This window comes from Pteropus alecto, unplaced genomic scaffold (genome assembly GCF_000325575.1).
Source record: "Pteropus alecto unplaced genomic scaffold, ASM32557v1 scaffold669, whole genome shotgun sequence".
Lineage (NCBI taxonomy): Eukaryota > Metazoa > Chordata > Mammalia > Chiroptera > Pteropodidae > Pteropus > Pteropus alecto.
Window position 1 is genome coordinate 808,070 of NW_006442554.1, and position 23,937 is coordinate 832,006.

The following is a 23,937-nucleotide window of genomic DNA, read 5'->3' on the forward strand; positions in this document are numbered from 1 at the left end:
AGGAGAAGTGTACATGAACTCAGTGAGAAGTTTAACAAAGAGATAAACATAAAAATGGAAATGGAAATTATAAAAGGGAACCAGTCAGAAATGAAGAACACATTATCTGAGATGAAGGGTATATTAGAGAGAATCAACAGAGTGGATAAAGAAGAGGATTGAACAACTGATATAGAGGATGAGGAAGCCAAGGACACTCAGTCAGAACGGCCAGAATAAAGAAGCCAAGACTATAATAATAATTTAAGGAGACTATGGGACACTATTAAATATAAGAATATCCATGTCATAGGAGTACCTGAAGGAAAACAAGATGCTGAAGAGCTATTTGAAGAAATAATGTTGGAAAACATCCCTAACCTGGTAAAGGAAATAGACATACAACCCCAGGAAGCTCAGAGAGTCCCAAAAAAGATGAACCCAAAGAGACCCACACCAAGACACATTATAATTAAAATGCCAAAGCTTAAAGACTAAGAGAGAATCTTAAAAGCAGCAAGAGAAAAGCAGTTAGTTACCTACAAGGGAGCACCCATAAGACTGGCAGCTCATTTCTCAAAAGAAACCATGCACGACAGAAGGGCTTGACACAAAATTTTTGACGTGATAAAAACCCAGGATCTACAACCAAGAATACTTTATCCAGCAAAGCTATCATTTAGAGTCGAAGGACAGATAAAGACCTTCTCAAAGGTAAGCTAAAGGAATTTATCACCACCAAGCCAGTATTAAAGGAAATGTTGGAGCAACTTCTTTAAGAAAAAACATGTATCAAAAACATGAATAAAGAATGGTAATAACTACATTCCTATCTACAAGTATCTCAAATGGAAAAGAATTAACTGTTCCAACCAAAAGATAGAGTGGCTGAATGGATAAGAAAACAAGACCCCTACACATGCTGCCTACAAAAGACTCACTTCAGATTAAAAGAGTTACATAGACTAAAAGGAAGGGGTGGAGAAAGGTATTGCCTTGATGGACCTAGAGGGTACTGTACTTAATGAAAGGGGTTAGGTAAAGACAAATATTGCATGATTTCATGTACATGTGGAATCAAAAGAACAAAATCAACAACAACAACAAAAGGAGCAATAAACTCATAGATACCGAGAATATTTTGAGGGCTATTAGATGGGAAGAGGGTTGGGGGAAATGGCAAAAAAAAAAAAAAGGTAAAGGGATTAAGAGGTACAAATGGATAGTTGCAGAATAGACATGGAGATATAGAGTGTAACATGGGGAAGATGGTTCATAATGTTGTAATAAATATGTAAGGAGAAAGAGGGGTACTAGACTGAGGGGTACTAGTGGGGGTGATTGCTTTGCAAATTATGTGGATCTCTGATCACTAGGCTGTACAACTGAAACTGGTATATTATTGTATGCCAACTATAATTGAAAAAAAAAAACTCATTGAATTGTACAATTAAATACGAGCAACTAATTGTCTATTATATTTTAATAAAGCCAGAAAAAATAAGTACAGTAAGTGAAAGTAAGAAATCAATAGATGGTTTTAGTAGCAGACTGGAAACAGGTGATACATGGAGTAGTGAGGTGGAATACAAAATATTATGACTAAATTACAAGAGGCAAAGAAAGAGACCTGAGGCACATGGTGAAAAGGTCCAACAGATGGCTAACTGGAGTCACAGAAAGGGAGGAGTTAACTGTCAAGTATTAAAGAGGATATGGAACAGCCTGGAATTCTCTTGCCATGCTAGAGGGGATGTAAAATGGTACGGCCACTTTGAAAAATATTTGTTTCAAAAGTTAACAATACACATAGCATATAATCAAGTTATTCAACTTATATACCAAACAGAAAGTGTACATATGTGCACTACATGATATGTACTAGAATGTTCAGAGCAACTTTTATTGACAATAGCCAAGAACTGTAAAAAAAAAAATTCGGTCAGTAGTAGAATGGATAAAGGATCTGTGGTATGCCTATAGAATGGAATACTAGAATGTAATGAAAAAGAACGAACTATAAGTAGATGAAATAATGTGGGTGAATCTCATAAAGATAATAATGGCTGGAAGGCAGACCTAAAAGAGTACACACCATGAGAACTCATTTAGGTAAGTTCAAACACAGACACAAATAACCTAAGTTGAGAGAAATCAGGATGGTGGTTATCTTTTTCAGGAGAGCTACTGGAAGGAAACAGAAGAGGATTCTTGGATGCTGGTGAGAAAAGGGCAGCTCCTTACACCGAGGAGCTGGCCATCACTCACAGCTGGGCCTTAGTGTTCTCCTGTTAAACAGGAACAATTTCACAGAAGAAAAACATCAGACAAAGTCACTCTGTGAATGTGATGGATAAAGACAAAATCATTAATCATGTCCAATTAGAAAGGAAAACATGAACATTGTAACAGCGAAATCATCAAACATCCCTCTTTCCCAGCTAATATGACTGACTGCCTCTTCTTTACCAATTATTTTAGTCTCTCTTCATCTCTCCCACCATAGATAAAATTTCAGATACCCCTTCTTCCTGATAGCATCTAATCCAGAGCAAAGCATGCTTCTTTAATCCTTCTCCCAATCACCTAAAAGAGGCCCACATCCTGTAAGTCTTTTTAAACACCCCCTTACTGAGACACCACACCGTGTGTTCTCCTTCACTGCAGTGAGTAATAAAATTCCACTTGCTCAACCACAGACAGGTGTGTCCATGGTGGGCTTTGACACTTACAACGTTCTGTTCCTTGAAATATAAATGGTGGTTACAATGAATGCTTTCACTTTTGCACTTGTGATGTATGCCCTTGTATATATAAGTGCTATTCTGGCAGGATCAACAGTACGACGGATGCTCATGGCAAGTTTCCCACTGTATTAAATAAAAGCTTCCCAATAAAAAAATCACATAATGAATATCATACCACTTGAGTATTCATATAACAAATCTTTTCTGAACCGTTATGTTCCTGGGATTTTCTTGGGTGTTTTGAAAAATAGAAATGCAGAATACACATTTCCCATACTTGAGGGGCTCAGAGCCAGGTAGTGTGGACACCTAAATGCTGTAAAGTTATAGAAGGCCTGTTTTAAAGGACTGTGATCCTCAAGGTTAATCTGGAAAAGGCATTTCCAGGTGGACACACCAGTAGGTACAGGGCACAGGTGCTGGATAAACATAGCAGGTTACTGCAAATACCTGGGAATAAGAGGAGACCAGAATGGAGGGTGTAAGGAAATAAGCCACAGGCTGAGGCCAAAGCAGAACAGGGAGCGAGGATGAGTTTTTTATGCCCTGGTGTTTGTCACTGGAAAGCTGTCAGTATTTTGGGTGCGACAGTTCTGTGTTGGGAAGATCTATCCTACACTCTGTAGGATGTTTCATCTCCCTACCTCTCCCTGACAAATGACTTTGGTCCTGCCCAGTCTTGTGACAACTGAAAATTCCTCTTCACATTTCCAAAGCAGTACAGGTACATACCACAGGGAGCCAAAAAGGCCCTTCTGGGTCACTGGGATTGTTTAATTTCTTGATATCAGTGGTGGCTACAAGGCTGTCCTTTCTAAAAAACTTTGTAAAAAAATCATTGAGCTGTACCTTTAAAATATGTATTCCTGGATAAATGTTATATTTCAATAAAAAATGTAATATTTCAGAAAAAAGTTGTGGGTTGCAGTTTAAAGAAACAGAGAAAAATTTATAATCTTAATATATTGAGAACAAACACTAAAAACATTAGCTAAGCATCCTCCTCAAGAAGCTATATAAAGAACAAAATAATTTAAAATATGAAAAAAATGAATAAGAGGTTTTCTTAAAATATGTATATATATATATTTGACAAATAAAACCAAAATACCACTAAAAAAGTTTAAAGGCCACTCAAATCTAAGATAACATCAAAACAAACAGAATCAGCAAAGAGAAAGGGAACATAATTATTCAGTGGAGATTTTTAAAGTATGAGAACACAATGTGAATCTTCTAATTAAATGTGATGGATAGCCACAAGCATTTAAGCCACTTTTTTCCTAAGACACAAAAATAGCTGCAAACAAATGTTGTTGTTCATGTATAAATTCGCCATGTGGACAAAGGGAATAGGAGAGGACATGTCATGACAGTACAGCAGATTTTGGAAAGCAGTCAAATGAGTGGGCACAGACCTAGCTGAAGAGACCAGTGAAGATCCAGCCCCTCCACCCAGCAGAATCCCTGAGAGGTGCAGAAGATAGTTGGTATAAATATTGAGGGCTCTCAATTATGGATTATGGGGCCTCAGTGTGGATATGGAGTGCCTCAGGATGATCTGGTGGTGACAAATTTGGGGTCAAAGGACTTTTAGAGGAGATTATAAACAGTGGTTTGGAGAATTTTAGCTAAAGGAGTAAGTCGAAAAATGAAGTAACTGATATAAATTTGGGGGAAGTTTAGTGCTGCTCTGTGCATCCCAGATAATTGAGAAAAAACTATTGTCATGTAAGGTTTAAGTAAAGGAAATAAGAAAACGGAATAATTGATACAATATTAAGGGGAGTGTTGTGTCCAGAATAACCAGACCCAACTTGAGTGCTCTTAACCAGGAGACAGTTTATTAGCCGGCGGCTGTCCTTGCAAAGGAGCAGCCCTGAATTGCCAAGATACAAGGTTTTTAAGCCCCAAATCCCATTCCTCATTCTGTCTTAAACACAAAGGTCCATCTTTCTCCTATTCACTACCTGTCAACCCACTGGTCAGGTGTGCAAGCGGGGAGTACAGAAGCAGAAAGCTTGTTGTTAGAATGTTATGTTCCTATGGGTGATTGCCTATGTTCCCATGGGCAATAGCCAGTGTTCCCATGGGCGATGGCCAAACAGTAATTTTCAGCTTATATACAATTATTTTTCATGCCACGCAAGCAAGCAGGGTTACACAGGCTAAAATTGGCAGTTAGCGTATGAGCTCATTGTTACAAGTTTCATGATTAACAGAATGTGGTTAGGGGTTCCAGAAACTAGGCCTAAGTTATAGACTTCCTTTGTCCAGTTTCAGGTTTTAATTATTCTTTAACCCTTTCACATTTCAGCGGGCTATTACAGGGAGTGCTTAGTGTTCCCATTTTCTGGGTCAAGAAGTCAGGAAATGAAATAACCCACATAAAAGTTGGGGGTCCATGCATTGCTCTGTGGTCTGAGTCAGACCTGGGAGGTGGCCTATGTTTTGCAGTCTTACCTATCATGGAACTATTAGGTCTGGCTGACCTTGTAATTCGTGAGGCAGTCCTACACCCAGGCCACTTCCTTCATAGCCTTGGCAGGAAAAGCCACAGCATCAAATTTGGTCTAGTGCTGGGGAAGCACTCCAGCCATCCTGGGGTTCCTGGAGGGCAGGCTACTCACAAGCAAGAGGCTGTGACACAGGAGGGGCCAGAGCTCAGCAGAAAGGCCCAGTACCTGGAAGTATGTTTCATTCACTGCCCTCCTCGGAATGCTAAATTGGGGATGACGATAGCATTCACCTGCTATCTTATTAGAATGATAAAATGAGTTGCACAAAGTAAAGCATAGCACAGTGCTAGCTCATAAAGCCCGAATGTTAACTTATTTGTTAGTCTCTGCTTATCTTCCTCTAATCAGGATGACCCTTTCTCGCCCTAGTACACCTAACACCCCCTTTCCGTATGTTCACAGCCTAGTTTGGAACGCTCTACACCAAGTCACGAGGTAGCTAACCTCTTCACCTCCATGACGTAAATGAAGAAACTGAGGCACAGAGAGAAAAAGAACAAGATGCCCAAGTACACACAGACCACAAACGTCCAAGGCTCAGGTTCGTCCACAGCTTGAAGTCCTAAAGGCTAGGTAATACCATCCCGAGCCCGGAACTACAAGTAGCTCTTGCTCTAATACGCCCCTCCCACTTAGTGGGCACGGAGAAACTATGGTGGGCGGGATCAAGAACGCCATACCCTTCCCGTAGAACGCCCATGAAAACCCCGCCCTCACGCAAGCGCCCCACCCTCCACGTATAATTCTCCAAATGCCCCACCCCGCGTTTAAAGCCCCACACGCCCTACCCACCATGTAGACTGCCCCACCTACTTCACCCGCCACGTGAACTCCTCATACTTGTCGGCATCAAGGAACGCTCAGCAGTTACTCACTCTTACTTTGTGTTAGCGAATTTACGGTGTTCGGGTTAGTCCGACCGAAGCAGGAGGCCTAAGTTTAGCCTTCCTCATCCCAAGAGTGGACTCGCACTTGAGACTCCAGCCGCCCCGTACCCCTTACCACCTCTCCGGGGGTGGGGCGAACCAGAGACCAGACTGACCAATGGGGAGATAGGAAGGGCTGTGCTTTATAGAATTATACGAGATTGCGGAGGACTCTGGAGTGCGACTGGGAACAGAAGGAAAAGAAACAGACCAATGAGGACTGTGAGAACTGTGTACGGAGCCTACGGGGAGCATGCCTCAAACCAAGACTGGGCTCAGGGGATTTCAAATGAGAATGGAATGAGAGTGGAGAGGCGGGATGCACAGGTAGAATCTGAAGGCGGGAGAGAAGCAGAGAGTATGTGCAGCATGGGGATGTGGAGGGCAAGGGCCGTTCAGCAGTTTGTCCTTGATTGGTTTGAGTCAGTTTGGGCTGCTATAACAGAATACAATAGATTGGGTGGTTTATCAACAACAGAAATTTATATCTCAGTTCTGGAGGCTGGGAAGTCTAAGATCAAGGTACTGGCAGAACCTGTGTTTGGTGAGAGCCCGCTTACTCCTTCATAGATGGTTGTGTCCTCACATGGCAAAGGAGGGAAGCAGCCCTCTGGAGTCACTTTTATAAGGACACTAATCCCATTCATGAGGGCTCCACCCTTGAGACCTAATCACCTCACAAAGGCCCCAACAGAGACTGCTCTGGACCCCTGGGGCCTTGCACTATGGGCCTGTGGTAATCATGACAGCTTGATGTTCTCTGACTAGACTTCAGAATCATTCTCCCATTGTCTTGAAAAATAGTACTCCACTTCAGTTGAGATCACTGATAATACTAATCTCATCAAACAGGTCGCTTAGCCACTGTTAATTTTCCTGATTGGACCCAGACTACTACAACTACATACATAACAGCTCTACTAGACAATGTTTTAATTTTTGCTTTCAATCATAATGCATATTTTAAAGAACTCAAGAGGAAAATAGTCTATTATATGTACCCAGCTATTTAATCAAGTTTGTTGCTCTTCATTCCTGATGTCCCAAGTTTCTGTTATCATTTCCCCCCTATTTGAAAACCTTCCTTTAACAGTGTGTGTGTGTGTAGGCGGGGTGAGAGAAAAAAGAGGACAGAGGGAGAGAAGGAGGGAGGGACAGAGACATAGTGTGCTGGCCAGAAAATTACTGCTTGGCCATTGCCCATGGGAACATAGGCTATCGCCCATGGGAACATAACATTCTAACAATATGCTTTCTGCTTCTGTACCCCCGCTTGCACACCTGACCTGTAGGTTGACAGGTAGTGAATAGGAGAAAAATAGACCTTTATGTTTAAGACAGAATGAGGAATGGGATTTAGGGCTTAAAAACCCTGTACCTCTACATTTCGGGGCTGCTTAATTTGGGGTCTGCGTACCCCTGGCAGACCCAGCTGGCTGAATAAAGAGTATGTTTCCTATAACTCACTGATTTCTGGTGGTCCGTGTGTCTTTCGGGGTCTGGCGGCTACAACAAAAGATACAGAGAAAATGCTCTTTGGTCTCTTATAAGGGCACCAATCCCATCATGGAGGCTCTACCCTCATGACCTCATCCAAACCCAACCACCCTCCAAAGTTTCCACCTCCTAATACCATCACATAAGGGGGTTAGGATTTCAACATATGAAATTTGGGAGGACACATTCAGTCCATGACAGCAATTAATCTGGTCGGGGTCAGGCCGCTCATTCTGACTAACCTTTTGTGAATTGCAGCTCCAACGTCAGTTCTATTTTCAATACTAGTGGATGTATCCCACTTTGTGCTGGTCTTTATCATTGGTATGTTGGTTAGGAACAGATCAATGCATGCGCAGTTTGTGAGTGAGCAAAAACTCAGTTTTAAAATTTGTTTGCTGCTAGGGTATTTTATTTGTTTCCTGCTGTTAGTTGTGGTGACTTGGGAATAGAAACTTCGAATGCCTTTAACAACTCCTAGAAATCCCTCCAACAACTCTGGTAATTTTCACCCTTTAAATGCTGTTGGCACATTTAGTCACCCTGTCCTACCCTTACAGACTCTACAGAAGCTCCCAGAAGAGATGTCCCCACACCAGTATCTTGGAAGCTCTTGTTAAAACAATGCCTGATTTCTCACCACAGTTGTGACTTCTGGTGAAGCACCTGGCCATTGACACAGCTTTTGGAAACCTCATTCCTCCTCCAGAGTACATAGGATGCTGCTCTTTGAAGCAATGGATACTGTGGGTATAATAGAAGCTGGGGCTGTAATGGGTTTGGGGGGCATGCCTGGGCACTGGTTTCTGTAGCATCTTCAGAGGGTCAAAGGAAATTGCACACTTACCCTTACATCAATTATAAGTATCAAACAAAAGCTCCCTCACACCACTCCCTACCCCAAACCCCTGCTGTCAACAGAGGCCAAGTGGAGAAACTACTTCCAACCCCACCTGGAAATAATAAGGTAGCACTCCTCTTCATCACCTAGATCATTGTCAGGGGAGTTCTACTAAGATTCAAATAAGATCCAGAGTCTTATAATACCCTAAATGTCCAGGATACAATTTAAAAATCACTTGTCTTAGCGAGAATCAGAAAAGTCTCAACTTGAATGAGAAAAAAACAATCAACAGATGCTAACGCTGAGATGACACAGATGTTGGAATTATCCGACAGGGACTTTAAAACAGCCATCATAAAAATACTTCAATGGGCAATTACAACACACTCAAAACAAATGATTCAGCAGATCTGGAGTGGGCCTGAGATTCTGCATTTCTAAGAATTAACATCCCAGGTGATGCCAGTGCTGTTGGTCTGTGGACCACACTCGATGTAGCAAATCTGGTTGTAGGAGGCTTGGTTACCATAGACCAGAAAGGTGAGAATTGCTGACCTTGTTTGCCAGCTGGGACACTGCTTTTAGATAACTGGGCTCCCAGAGACTCACTAGAAATATGTAGACCAAGAGGACTTGAGCTTGAGTTAAAGGGCAACCTAAAAGTTACATATCTTTCAGAACCTAGACTTTCTTTTAGCTACAATATGAAAAACTGTCCTTTATACTGGTGACAAGTGAATAATGGCTCTGTAGCCATCTCTCAAAGAGAATCTTAGAAATGATTTTTATAGATGAATGGAACAACATGAGTGCCTGGCCAATCCTATAAGTGAAAAGCGAAGGCTTATGACTACTTACTTCTTCCCTATGGATTTACTCAAAATCAGTAGTGAAGACATAGTTGGAGGAAATATTAATTGTCCTGATTCACTGTGATTGTTGAAAATTCCAGAGTCTCACGTACCATGAGGAGAGACTCCTTTGAGTACAACCTGAAATACCACATTGTGAGTCCTAAGGTTGCAAGCCCTGTGGGAGACCCAATCAACTGCCCTGCGCAGAAGACTTCTGGACATGAATGCAGCTGATACTCTTCCAGTAGAATTTAATTTATATGTAGTGAGGGTTAGAGCTGGGATGAGACAGTCACATCATTTAGCCCAACCATACCTCTTGCAAGATAAAATTTTGAAGCCTGAGTGGATAAAAAAGAACTTGAGTTAGTCAAGGGATGGAACTCCAGTGAGAAAGACCACCTTGCTGTAGAAGTCCAGGAGAACCATTCACATTATATTCTAGCTGATGGCACTCCCTGGAGCTCTGCAGTGTGCAACCTGCATAGCTGTACATGGTGGCCCTGATAGTGAGTAGAAAAAGAGACCCATGAACTAAGTATATTTTATATTTTAATATGTGCCCGGACTCCTTTAAATCATCTTCAGTATCTGTAACTATCTGCCAGCACATAGCTAATATCTCATAATACTTCAAATCAGTATGTTGCACTTAAGACTGATATTAGTCTCTTACTATTGAGGTGGCTTGTCTACAGGAAAGAGCAAAGAGTATACAGTTGACCCTTGAAAAACATGGGTTTTTAACTGCATGGATCCACTTATACACGATTTTTTCCAATAAATATAGTTGGCCCTCCATAACCCCGGGTTTTATATCTGCCTCTTCAACCAACTATGGATCAAAAACAGTATTTTTGACCTGCGATCAGGAATCCATGAATGCAGAGAGCTGACTGTACACATTGTTCTGCACCATTTTATATAACAGACTTGAACATCTGTGGATTTTTGGTATTCACAGGAGGTCTTGGAACCAATCCCCTGTGGATACTGAGGGATGACTGTAGTTAAGATTTTAGGGAGTCGAAAGTTACACATGGGTTTTCTATTGTGCAGGGGATCAACACCCCTAACCCTCATGTTGTTCAAGGGTCAACTGTAAGCCCTAGAAAATAACTTTTGAGACCTCAGGTATCAACAAAACAGCAGCCTGAGCTTGGAATATGTATGGCCTCATTCTGAAATTTCACTCTATATGTTCTTATTTTTCATGCATTGAAAATTTCTGAAACATTTTTTTAAACTGTTTTTGTTTTCTTATTTCCCTCCAGACATTTTTTTGTTTCATCTTTCTGGAACACTAGATATTGAACATATAATTCCTCTAATTTTTTTTTCATTATCTCTTTCTTTGAATTTTTGTCCTAAGTTCTCGGAGTTCCTTGGTCTTTTAGTCATTCTACTGAATGATTTTATATTTGCTCTTGCATATATTTAATTCCCCAAATTCTTTTGTGTTCATAGTACCTTGTTCTTGTTGCATGAAGGCAACACCTTCTCTTAGACATTTTTGATGATAAAAATTATAGTTTTGCTTGAAGTGTTGTTCTGCTCCCTAAATTGTCTCGATTTCCTCTGAGTTTCTTTTAAAATTGTCTTGTATGTTTTGTTCTCTTTCATGTTGGAAGTCTTCAAATGTCTGGTGGTCTTTGCATGTCTGTATTAAGATCGATGCAGTATGAAGCTGATTGGAGACTCCATGGCACGGATGAGACTTGTCAATCATTAGGCACCATCAGGTGATGAGCTGGTTTATTCATTGTGGGATCCTCTGTGGAGTAATAAGTCTCTTAACAGCAGTGTGGTGGCTAATAGGGCCACAAGGATCACTATTGTAGCTGTTAGTTTGATTCATCCCACTTTCATATTAAGCCAGTAAGGAGACAAGGAGCCTAAATTCATTCAGACAGCTTATTGCTTACAAACACAGGAAAAGCTCGATCAGCTTAGCATTTGCTCTCCATATCTCTTGTCCCACAGAATTAAACCAAAAGGAAGGAACTCATGGCCTAGCATATGGTTTCTCCTGGAGAATATCCCATGTGTACTTGAGAATAACATGTATTCTACTTCTGTTGCATGGAGTGTTCTATAGATATATTTTGATCTAGTTGGTTTTTAGTGTTGTTCATGTCTTGTTTCCTTGTTGATCTTCTCCCTGGTTGTTCTGTCCATTATTGAAAGTGAGTTAATGAAATCTCCAATTATATTGTTGAATTGTGTATTTCTCTCTTTATCTCAGCTCCTAGTGGCTGCCCACATTTCCTTGTCACATGGGATTCTCCATCATGGTCATTTATTTTGTGGCAGCTTATTTCTTCAAAACCAATGACAGAGTCTCTGACCTCAGAGAGGGCTCAGTCCTTAAGAGTTTTTGATTAAGCAGGCACACCTAGGGTAATATTCCTTTTAATCATTTCAAAATCAACTGATCTGGGACCTTAACTACATGTGCAAAATCCCATCACCTTTGCCATATTCTATTGGCTAGAAGAAAGTCACAGATCCTCTCCACATTCAAGGAGAGGTAATTATAAAGGGCATGAATACCAGGTGGCAGGAATGATTAGGTCACTATAGGGTCTATACACCACAAGTGTATACATTGTAAGTGGCTGATCGTTCTCTGTGTGTATTTAATCTATAGATTCTCCTCTATAATGGTTTTTCTTGTATTTTATGTTATTGTTAAAAACCCAGGTCATTTGTCCTGCACAGTCTCCCACAGTCTGGCTTTTGCTAATTACATCCCTGTGGTGTTGTCAAACATGTTCTTTTATACTTTACATTTCATATGAATTGATAGTTATATTTGGGGTTGATCACATGCAAAATTGCTTTCTTTTTTTTGGCAAGACAACTACACAAAAGATAATTACAGGAGGCACATATTGACTGGTCATTTTCTCTTGTTGTAATAGTATTACCTATTGATAAATACTTCCTAGATCCACTAATTCATTAGGAGTTACAGCGAATTCCAATTCTGTCATTCCTTCTTTAACTATCTGGTTACACTGAAAAATAGTTCACTTAAGTTCAGGACAAATACTTGATTCGTTTTTTAGTCAATTATCGAATGAGATGATTCTTTAGCATTTTCCAAAGATGACCAATAATATTTTTAAGTACCACTGTGAACTCATGAATTTAAACACACTTGATATTTTTCAGCCCATTGCAGTTATTACTCTTATTGATGCATAGTTGTCCTATCTTTGTCCAATAAAAGCCTGTTTGGATTGGCTTCTGAGTCTGTTTGACACGGATTTAGTACTCTTTAGCTTTTTTGCTTTCTGATATTCCAGTTTCCAGGTTCATCATATATCTTAGCTGCCCCAGACCTGGAATCAGACATTTCTCCAGGGAGCCCTTGTTCCTTTTAGTGGGGAATGGTATTTGATACCACAATCTGGGTGTTAGGGATGCTTGTGGCTCTGGATTGGTCATGATTTCCTGTTCTATTTAGTGGAACAGAGTGAGGAAATACATGTTTTAAGAGAAGGTATATCATTTAATTCATATTGATAATTCCAAATCAAATTTAGGATAATAAAAAGGATAATAGAAAGGATGTGGGGCCCCATTCCTCAAAGAGCTTGCAGGAAACAAAGACCATGTCCCAGTGGTCAGCACAAAGTGTCTTTCTCAGTGTTCAGCTGTGGAGCCTGAACATGCGGCTCAGGACATAAATTCCTAGAAGGAAAGCCCTGATACTTACACTGGTACAGTGGGGCAAAAGGGAGAGTTGTATACAGAGGGGAAGACAGAGGGCAAGGGAATGGGACTTGTGGACTTACCCACAATGAGAAATATCATGCTGGTGCATGCACTCTGATAGATATAACCACATTGTTCTTTATTTTGGGGTGTTTCCATGAACCAGAGGATCTGGCCCCTTTGTGGGCCTTATTTTTTAGAGGGAAGAGGAACACTGAGACTGAAGAGTATTTATAGGGTGAGCAACAGAATTTTTAGTAGTTCACCAGGAGCTACTGAGCCCCAAGGATCTACCTTATTTCATTGCCAGAGCAGAACTGAGGTGATTGTGTTCTGATTGGGAGACAGAGATGGGGAAAAAAAGGTAGGCAGATTGCTCTGCTCAAGTTCATCAGGTTTATTAGTTTATGTGCTGAAATTTATATGGCATAGGTGATAAAGGTTTTGGCCAAGAATTGAGCCCAAATAACTGCAGAAAGGCAGAAATGGATCAAGGGTTCACAGATTCAAGACTTCCTCATTTCAAAATCTCCAGGAGACAATTTATAGAACCACCTCCCAGGCTCCTCCAACTCAAGAGGTCTATGCAGAAAAGTATACAGAATCTACAAAAAAGGCACTAGAACTAATAAGTGAGCCTAGCAAGGTTATGGGATACAAGATCAATATACAAAAGTCAATTGTATTTTATATAATAGCAAATAACTATTGGAAATTAAAAATTTAAAATAACTAATACTATTTAAAATAATGTAGACATATGAAATATTTATGAATTTGACAAAATATGTATACAATTTGTACACTAGAAAACCAGAAAACAATTTTGAGAGAAATTAAAGACCTAAACACATGGAAAGATATACCCTGTTCATAGAACTGAAAACTCAATACTGCTAAAATGTCAATTCTTTCCAAATAGATCTATAGATTCAATTCAATCTCAATCAACACACAAGCAGACTTTTTACAGTAACCAACAAGCTGATTCTAAAATCCATATGGAAATTCAAAAGACCTAGAATATCCAAAACAACTGTGGAAAAATGAGTAAAGTTGGAGAACTTATACTACCTGACTTCAAGACTAATTAAGCTGCAGTAATCAGTAACACTACAATAATACAGAAGCTATAGCAATGCCAATAGTGGTACTGGCATTTAGACAGGCAAACAAAAAAACAGAAAAACAGAACTGAAGTATTTCCAGAAATAACCCAACCGATTTTTTACAGAGATGACAAAGCAACTCAATGAAGAAAGGATGATCTTTTTCAACAAATGGTTCTGGAACAACTGGACAGCCATATGCAAAACAAAATGAACCTAAACCCTTTCCTAAGACCATATACAAAATTAAATCAAAATGGTGCTCGCTTCAGCAGCACATATACTAAAATTGGAACAATACAGGGAAGATTAGCATGGCCCCTGTACAAGGATGACACACAAAATTAAATCGAAATGGACCACAGAACTAAATGTAAGAGCCAACATTATAAAACATCTAGAAGAATGCATAGGATAAAATTTTAGTGACTTTGAGTTTTGCAAAAATTTCTTAACCATGACTCAAAAAGTATGAACTATAAGAGAAAGTATAAATGAATTGGACTTATTAAAATTAAAAACTTGTGCTCTTCTCTTATTCAAACGAAAAGGCAAACCTGGGAGAAAATGTTTGCAAAATATATAACCAACAAAGGACTTATATCTAGAATATATAAGAACTCATATAACTCAAATATAAAATAAACAGGCCAGTTTAAAAATGGTCAAAATATTTTAAAAGCTACATCAACCAAGCTAATAATATAGATGAAAAATAAGCACAAGATGGTCAACAGCATTAGTTATTAGGAAAATGTAAATTAAAACCACAGTGGGATAACACTTCACTTCCACTAAAATGGCTAAAATGAAAAGGGCAAAGATATGAAGCAAATGGAACACGTATATACTGCTGGTGGTAATGTAAAATGATATAACACTTTGGAAAACTGTTTGGCAGTTTCTTAAATTGTTAACCATACACTCACCATATGACCAAACCATTCATTCCTAGGTATTTACACAAGAGAAATGAAAACTATGTCCACACAAAGACTTGTATACAAATGTTCTTATCAATTTTATTTTCAACAGCCAAAAATTAGAAGCCATACAGATTTTTATCAACACATGAATGGATAAACAAATTTGGTATATCTATACAATGAAATGCCGCCTAGCAATAAAAATATAGATACATGTAACAACACAAATAAATCACAAAATAATTATGCTGAATAAAAAAAAGCCAAACAAAACAAGAATACCTATGGTATAATTCCATTTATATAAAATTGTAGAAAATGCAGACTATAATGACATCAAACAGATCGGTAGTTGCCAAAGATTGGGGGGAAGAGTATGGGAAGGGACAGCTGGATGACAAAGGATAATAAATGTTCATTATTTTTATTGTAGTGATGGTCTTAAAGGTGTACACATATGTCAAAACTCTTCAAATTGTACATGTTAAACAAGTTCCATTTACTGTGTGCTAATTATATCTAAATAAAGATGTAAACTTTATTTTGGCGATGATGGGAGAAATTTAAAAATGGACTGGAAGAGGTAGGAGATGGGTGAAAAAGGTGAAGGGAGATATAATCAATAAAAAAAGAAATAAAATGGAGTAGATATATCATAGAATTAGTCTGATAATGATAATCCAGTTATGTGGGAGAATGTCCTTACTTTTAGGAGATGAATACTCAAGTAGTTATGAGCATAATGTTATAGTATCTATAACTTATCATGAATTTTTCAGGAAAAAATTTACATTGTTGAATCTAGATGAAAGTTATATGTGTCCATTGTGCTATTCTTTCAATATTTCTACATGATTAAAAATTTACATAATTAAAATGTGGGGAAAATGCAATATTATTATATTGTTTTATTGCCCATCCTCTTCTTCAGAGAAAGAGACATTATATTTATTGTTCTGGAATGTAAACAAATCTTCTCTGGGAATGTCTCTAGGGAAGGAGACATTATCTAACTTTACTGTCCTGAAATGTAAATAAATCTGTGCATATTGGCTGTTAATATCTAGACAATAAGAGATATTTGAGATTTGTGGAGAATTATCTCTAAACAGGAGGCTAGAGCCAGTCACACAAAACCAAAAAGAATAATGATAGGAAATAAATACTGAGTGGTATGAAATAAATGGAAATGACAAAGACACATTACATATGCATAGCTGATGTCCCTAAAGGGGGAAAGAAATAGATCAGAAAAAGAGTTAAGCAAAATAAAACTTCCCTGAAATAAAAGGCTTGAATCATGATTGGAAGAGCTTACCATAACCCAAGTAAAAATAATTCACAAAAATCAAGACCAAGGCATATGCTTCTAAAGCTCCTTAACTTCAAGCATAAAAAAAACCCATGTGGTAGAAAGGTACAAGGAAAAATAAAAGAGAGCAGGTTAGTCTAGGCCTTCACTAATGGCATCACTCAATTTTAGAAGAACAGAGTTTACCAAGTCTTCAGGAAAAGAAAGTGTAACTTTAACAATTAAGGTCCAATCAGGTGAGTGGATTCAGTATGAATATTACAGAATAAGGAATTTTTAATATGAATTAGACCATGCACAATTGTGGGAGCAGCTGGGGAAGAAAAGGCATGGAAGGGGGAGTTAGAAGTTTAGAGAAATCACTAAACCAGACCTTTTGAAACATTGGCATAGGTGGGTTAAGTCAGGAAAATCTGAGAAGTCAGGCACATTCAGCTGCTGAAGTGATTGTGAAGGGGGATCTGATGGAGAAGTCTGTGAAAAGCCATTGCCTTTGTAGGCCTATAGCCAAGTATCTGGTGCTAGGTCTGGGCCACTACTGGTCAGCAGGGCTGAGAGATGTGAAGGAGGCTGAATATAGAGTGAAAGAGTGAGGAAGAATTAAAAATTTCTGGGTACCTCTGTTTCTGTCCTTTACTGAATCTAATCTCAAACAATTAGAGTAATGGTTGCTCCTTCACTTTGACTCCCCAAATCTCATGCAACTTCTACTTTTGGCTAACTCTAACCTGGAGTCAAACAGGATTCTTGAAAACACATTCCCTAGTATAACGCAGACAACAATAGAGTACTAAATCCCAATGACCTAATATTTTTTTCAAGTAGAAAAGTTTCATGGTGAAGTAACATTTCCTGAGTTCAGAAATCCCTTCAGGTTTGCTCAGTTGTTTTCTGTTACTTCTAAAATAACACTTGCCAAAGTTAACAATGACCTCCTTGTCACAAAATCCAAGAACCAGTTTTCTATCCTCATATGAATTGACCTCCAGTCTGGACAATTCCTCCACTGAAATACTTCTTAAGGAAAACTCTTGTCTCCAAGACCCTTGCTCACCTGGTATGTTTTTACCTCTCTGACTACTCCTTTCCATTATCCTCTATAGATAAATTCTTCTTTACCTAGTCCTCAAATGTTGGTAACATGAGCCTTGGTCCTAGACCACAGACAAAGCTCTCAAGTCCTGCCCAAGTACAGAGAGTTGTACAGGGAATTAGGCAGGCTCAGGAAGTGGGGTATATCTAAATTCATCAAGAAATTCTTACCATGCATAACTCTAAGCGCTTTACACAGATAAGTGCATTACTTTCTTGTTAGGGGTTGAATTGTCCCCCCGACAAGATGTTGAAGTCCTAATGCCCAGTACCTCAGAATGTGACATTTGAAAAGCCTTTACAGAAGTAATCAAGTTAAAATGAGGCCATTAGGGTGGGCCTAATCCCATATGACTGGTGTCATAAAAAGGGGACAACTGAACACAGACACAGAGAGGGAACATGATGTGAAAACACACAGGAAGAAAACAGCCATGTAACTGGAGTAATGCATCTACAAGCCAAGGAATGCCTGAAGCTACCAGAAACTAGGAGCGATGCAGGGAATAGTTCCTTCCTGAGCACCTTCAGAGGTGTTGATGCCTTGATTTCAAACTTCTGGCCTCTAGAACTGTGAGACAGTAAATTTCTGTTGTTTTAAGTCACTCAGTTTGTGGTACTCTGTTAGAGCAGGCCTAGGAAGCTAATACATTTCTCATGTCAAATCTGAGACAGGTACTAGTGTGATCATTCTTTACAGCTGAGGAAATCTGGACAGAGAGTTTAACTAACCAACCCAAAGTCACATAGCTAGTAACTAATAGAGCCAGGAATGAAACCATGGCAGACTGGTTCCTGAGCCTATCTATCTAATTACTATGCAAACTGCCTCTTAATATTTTTAACAGCATTGCTAGTGACAAAAAAGTTGAACAAGGAAGGGGTGAATAAATCTTAATATGCAAATGTTGAATGAATTATTGCATATCTACCCCTTGAACTATCATGCAACCATTTAAGAGTTATTGTTAAGTAATAAAGCAAGATGCAAAGATGGTTGTATAACATGATCCAATATTTGAAAAGCAAAGAAAAAACAATCTTTATATAGCTTCTATCTGATTACAAGCATGGTAACACATATATAGTCATGCGCCAAATAATGCCATTTCAGTCAACAACTGACCACATATACAATGGGGGTCCTGTAAGATTATAATTGAGCTGAAAAATTCCTATAACCTTGTAATGTGGTAACATCATAGCACGTGTTTGTGGTGATGCTGGTGTAAACAAACCTGCTCTGCTGCCAGTCATATAAAAGTACAGCACATACAATTACGTATAGTACATAATACTTGATAATGATAATAAGTGACTATGTTATTGGTTTATGTATTTACTAAATTATATTTTTATCATTATTTGAGTGTACTCAAAAAAAAGTTTGCTGTAAAACAGTATGCTGTTACATCAGCAGCAGCAGATTTATACATCTCATGTTTACTGCATCTCTTGATAGCATCATTTTCTCTTGTGTTGTTTTATAAATTTGTTGTAGCCTAAGTGTTCAATGTCTATGAAGTTTACAGTAGTGTACAGTACCATCTTAGGTCTTCACATTCACTCACCACTCACTCACTGACTCACCCAGAGCAACTTCCAGCCCTGCAAGCTCTATTCATGGTAAGTATTCTATACAGGTGTACCACTTTTTATCTTTTATAGCATATTTTTACTGTACATTTTCTATGTTTAGATACACACATACTTATATTGTTACAATTGCCTACAGTATTCAGTATAGTAACATGCTGTACAGATTTGTAGTATAAGAGCAAGAGGCTATAGCATATAGCCTAGGTGTGTAATAGGCTATACCACCTAGGTTTGTGTAAGTGCACTATGTTTGCACTACGACAAAATCACCTAACAATGTATTTCTCAGAACATATCCCCATCGTTAAGCAGCACATGACTGTATATGAGCACAGATTAAAACATGAAAGTGTTTACAGGCGTTGATTAGTATTGGTTATCTGTTGGAGATTAATAGTGGAGGAAGAAATTCAGTAAATAATAAAGGTACTAATTTTTTTCTGGGTAACAAGCTACCCAAAACTTTGTGGCTTAAAACAAACATTTTCATCCATGATTCTGTGAGTTGTCTGGGATGGGTGAGATAGATAGTAGAGCTTTTCTAGTCTGAACCAATATATTACTAATCTATCACTATGTAACAAATTACCCTAAAATTTAGCATCTTAAAACAACAAACGTTTATCATCTCAGTTGCTGTGGGTCAGGAACTCAGGTGTGATTCAGAAGGGTGCCTCTGGTTGAAGGTCTCTCATGAGGTTGCAGTCAAGTTGTCAGCTGGGGTTATGGTCTCGTTTGAAGGCTAGACTAGGGGAGGATATGCTCCCAAGCTCTCTCATGTGAGTCTCTCTATATGACTGCCTCATGAGATTGCAGCTGGCATTCCCTAGGGTGAGCCATCCAAGAGCACCCAAAATGGAAGCCACAGTCTTTCTGTAGCCTAATCTTTCAAGTAACATCACATTACCTCTTCTTCATTCTATTCACTAGAATGAAGTCACTAAACCCAGCTATAATTCAAGGAAATTATACAAGGATGTGGATATCAGGAAGTGGGGACCATTCAGGGTCATCTCAGAGGCTGCCAGCCACAGTAGACTTGACCAGGGTTGAATGGCTAGAATAGCTTCATTCACATGTCTAGAAGTTGAAAATCTTGGTGGTCTAGAGCACCTTGACTGGGATGGCTTATCTCTGCTCCATCACTGCTTCATGTGGTCTCTCATTGTCTAACAGCACAACCCAGCCTTCTTCACAGGTGGGATCAGAATTCCAAAGAGCAGCAAGAGTGGGAAAACAGTATGCAAGTACTTCTCAAGCCTCTGCTTGTGCCGTATTTGCTAATGACACACTGACAAAAGAAATGGTGTTTAAAAGGAGACCATTCAAACTTCTGCCGAGGATGTAGACATCCCATTCCTATAACAAGATAAAATCTGGAAAATCTACAAAATCATAACTTTTCTTGAACTCATCAGAGAGTTAAGATCATAGAGAAACCAACTAGCTTGATATATAAGACAAGTGCCTCAAAGGAGATAGGAAATTATCATTGGGTCACCTGTGGCAGAGCAGGAAGGGAAATGGGTCCACCATGCCAGCAGTAAGAATTCAGCAAGAAGTTTTAATTAATTTCTAAAGGCTGAGCGTAGGATAGTGTGAGACTATAGAACACTTAAAAGTTGGAGACCTAAGAGTAATTGGCCCCCTCATGCAGACTCTTCTCCACAGACCTCCACTGGGTGCTCACAAGAAAAGTGGAGCTAGGGAAGGAGACTGAAGAAAGCTTCTCTCAGTGGTACAGGCCTGCAAGGGGACAGCTGTTGATACAGAAATGGCAAAAAGCCCCAATGGGACCCTACTTCCTTATAGAACAAAAGCCCTAAGCTACTAAGGGAAGTGCAGCAAACTCTGTTGCCTCCAATACACAGGTGAAGATCTACTGTGGCTAGAGGAAGGAAAAGGAAAAAAAATCTTCCATTCATGGAAGAAGGGCAGGCAACCATTAAAGCCCTTCTACCAGTAGGAAGGGGCAGGATCACTGAAAAGGCCCCACCTTCAATAACTATGGATACAGGGCTTGCCTAAAATTGAGGCTGGCCCAAACAACTCCTGTCCCCCACTCTTCAGGTCACCAAGACCAAAGTAATAACAGCAGTCTACTACTAAAGGAGAGGCAAGAGCATGGAGAGAGATCTTTCCTAAGATGCAGGCACATAGTAAAGCCTAAAGGCAAGGGTGGAACATTGAGAAAAATTCTCTGGAAAACCAATGCCTACTCTAAGCACAAGGTAACACTAGAGCAATTTGAAGTCTATGGTAACTGGCTACTGAAGGTAACCAGAGCAACAAGAAAATTCAAACCCAGCCCAAATCCTGACTAGATAGACACAATCCCCCCTGCTCCCCTCTACACTTATGACCTACCTATCAGAAGAACAGGAATGTCTATTTCCTGGAATAAGTATTATTTACTTCAGTTTCCACTCTCCTACATACATCTGACAGCCAGGTAAAAATTATTAGATACAAAACACCAAGAGAAAATCCACTGTCAAGAGACAAAGCAATCAACAGACTCAGACCCAGCTGACCCAGTTGTTGGAATTATCAAACAGGGAATTTAAAATAATGATGATTAATATGTTGAAGAGAATAGTGGAAAATGTGGACATGAACAGATGGGGAATTCCAGCAAAAAGATGAAAACTATGAGTTGAACAGAAATATCAGAAATAAAAAAGAAAACATAACTGAGATGAAGAATGGCTTCAATGGGTTCACCAGCAGACCTGACAGAGCCAGGGTAAGGGTTAAAACCAGTGAACCTGAAGATAGGTTAATAGAAATTATCCCAACTAAAACACAAAGAGAAATAAAGGTTGAAAAGGGGCATACATATAGGAATGGAAGACATTTATAGCATTTTTCTATCTAACACAGTCTACCTTCTGGTCATATATTATTTACATTACCATACCATGCAAAAATAAGTTCACCCCCATTCCAAGACCTCCAAATGTCTCATCCCAAATTGTGGCACCAGGTTGAAATCCAGGACCTCAAGTTTTCTGTATCAGGTTCAGATGCAGCTGAGACTCCCTGGGTGCAGTTTCTCAGTTTCTTCATTCAGAGACCTGCGTGAGCTAAATGACATGTTATATGATTCCGAACCCACACAACCAAACACAACACACACACACACACACACACACACACACACACACACACACACACACACACACGACATAGGAACAGGATAACTGCAATAGATACTCTACTTCAAAAGGGGGAGGAAGAAGGGGCACATCTCAGTCACTGTTCCATAACAATTCTGAAATCCCACAGAACAAATGTCAGGTCTCTCTGTACCAGAGGCAGATAACGTTTCTTGATCAGGTCACAGTTCTACCTGGGAATGGCTCCCCAGTCCATTTTAATATATTGTTCTTGGGTCTTCTTTCTGAGACGTTCTTCTTTTCCCATAAGAAATGGCCCATGTTTGCAGCTGAGTAACTTTCTCAGTTTGTTTCCTGTTCATAGAAGTTAGAGAGGGGAGTCCAGAGGCCACTTTTCATTCCAGACCATTTCAGTCCCTTTAAGTCCAACCTGGAGGTAGTTCTGTTAGTAAAACTCTATTTAAAACTTTATAGGTTTTCTATGAATCTAGTTTAAATTTACTCCATACCTTAAATGCCACATTGACAATTCTTTTTAAGACAGGCCTCTCTCTACTTTGAGCAGTGTGTCCGGCTACTGGGGACAATATCATGAAGTTTTTAGAAGCCATTTAGCTTAGTTGAGAGGATCTCCCAAACACCACTTAAATATTTCACATTTTAACAAAGGGTCCTACAGCCACACTCATGACTTGATCTTTACCCTGAGGACATTTTTTTCACCTTGAGAATATTTTAATGGCTGGAGAGACTGGAGATGTGCAACAGTTATTTTCCAACCCAGCATGTCCTGGCTTTTTGTATTTCTTCTGAATTCTGCTAGCAAATGCAACAGTTATTCTCTTGGGTCATATCTCTCTGTATCTTATCATATGCAGCTAATAGAAGCAAACTGATATTTCTAACATTCTGCTGGAAATTTCCTTAGCCAGATCCACAAGTTCACTTAATACATTTTCTATCTTCCCACAGAGCATGGCGATTGTTTTGCTATTTTTTTCCTTACTAAATAATATGGGATGCCATCTTTTCCAGCATTTCTTAATGGTTTTCCTCATTGTTTTTTTCCAGTCTCCACCTGCTGCTCTGGCCCAATGCTAATGCCACATATCTTATGTTTTGTTACAATACCCATCCCCATGCATATACCTTTAGGTATTATTAGCATTGCTGTATAACAAAGTATCCCAAAACTTAGCAGTTGAAAACAACAATTATTTATCTCACAATTCTTCAAGTTGGCTGAGATAACTGGTATGGCTCTTCTGGTATAGGGTGGCTTGGCTGGGGCTGGAGGTCTAGGAAGGCCTCACTCCCATGTCTGGCAGTTGGCCTAAGGGGCCTCAAGTGGGCTGGCTCACCACTGCTCCATCTAGCTTTTCATCTCCTGTGTAGAGTAATATGAGTTTCTTCACATAAAGGTCTCAGAATTCCAAAGAGCAGCAAGAGAGGGCAGGCCTTAAGGCAGGCTTTTCACATTTCTCCAACCTCTTCTTGAATCTCCTTGATAATGTACAATGGCCAAAGCAAGTCACATGGCCAAGCTCAAAGTCAAGGAGTGGAGAGAAGGCTCTACCTTGTAATAAGAGAAACAACAGAGTAACATTGCAAAGGGGCAAGCGTAAAAGAAGAGAACTCTGGCTGTTTTGCACTGTAACACAATGAAAGAAGATAAAAATATGTCATGAAAA

The 23,937-nt window shown here is 39.3% G+C and overlaps 1 non-coding gene across 1 annotated transcript; it reads left to right on the forward strand.

Moving 5' to 3' along the window:
• Positions 1-14,457: 14,457 nt before the first annotated feature.
• Positions 14,458-14,567, forward strand: LOC112471795. Its single transcript, XR_003043407.1, has one exon. It is a non-coding gene; the product is annotated as a U6 spliceosomal RNA (small nuclear RNA).
• The last annotated feature ends 9,370 nt before the right edge of the window (positions 14,568-23,937 follow it).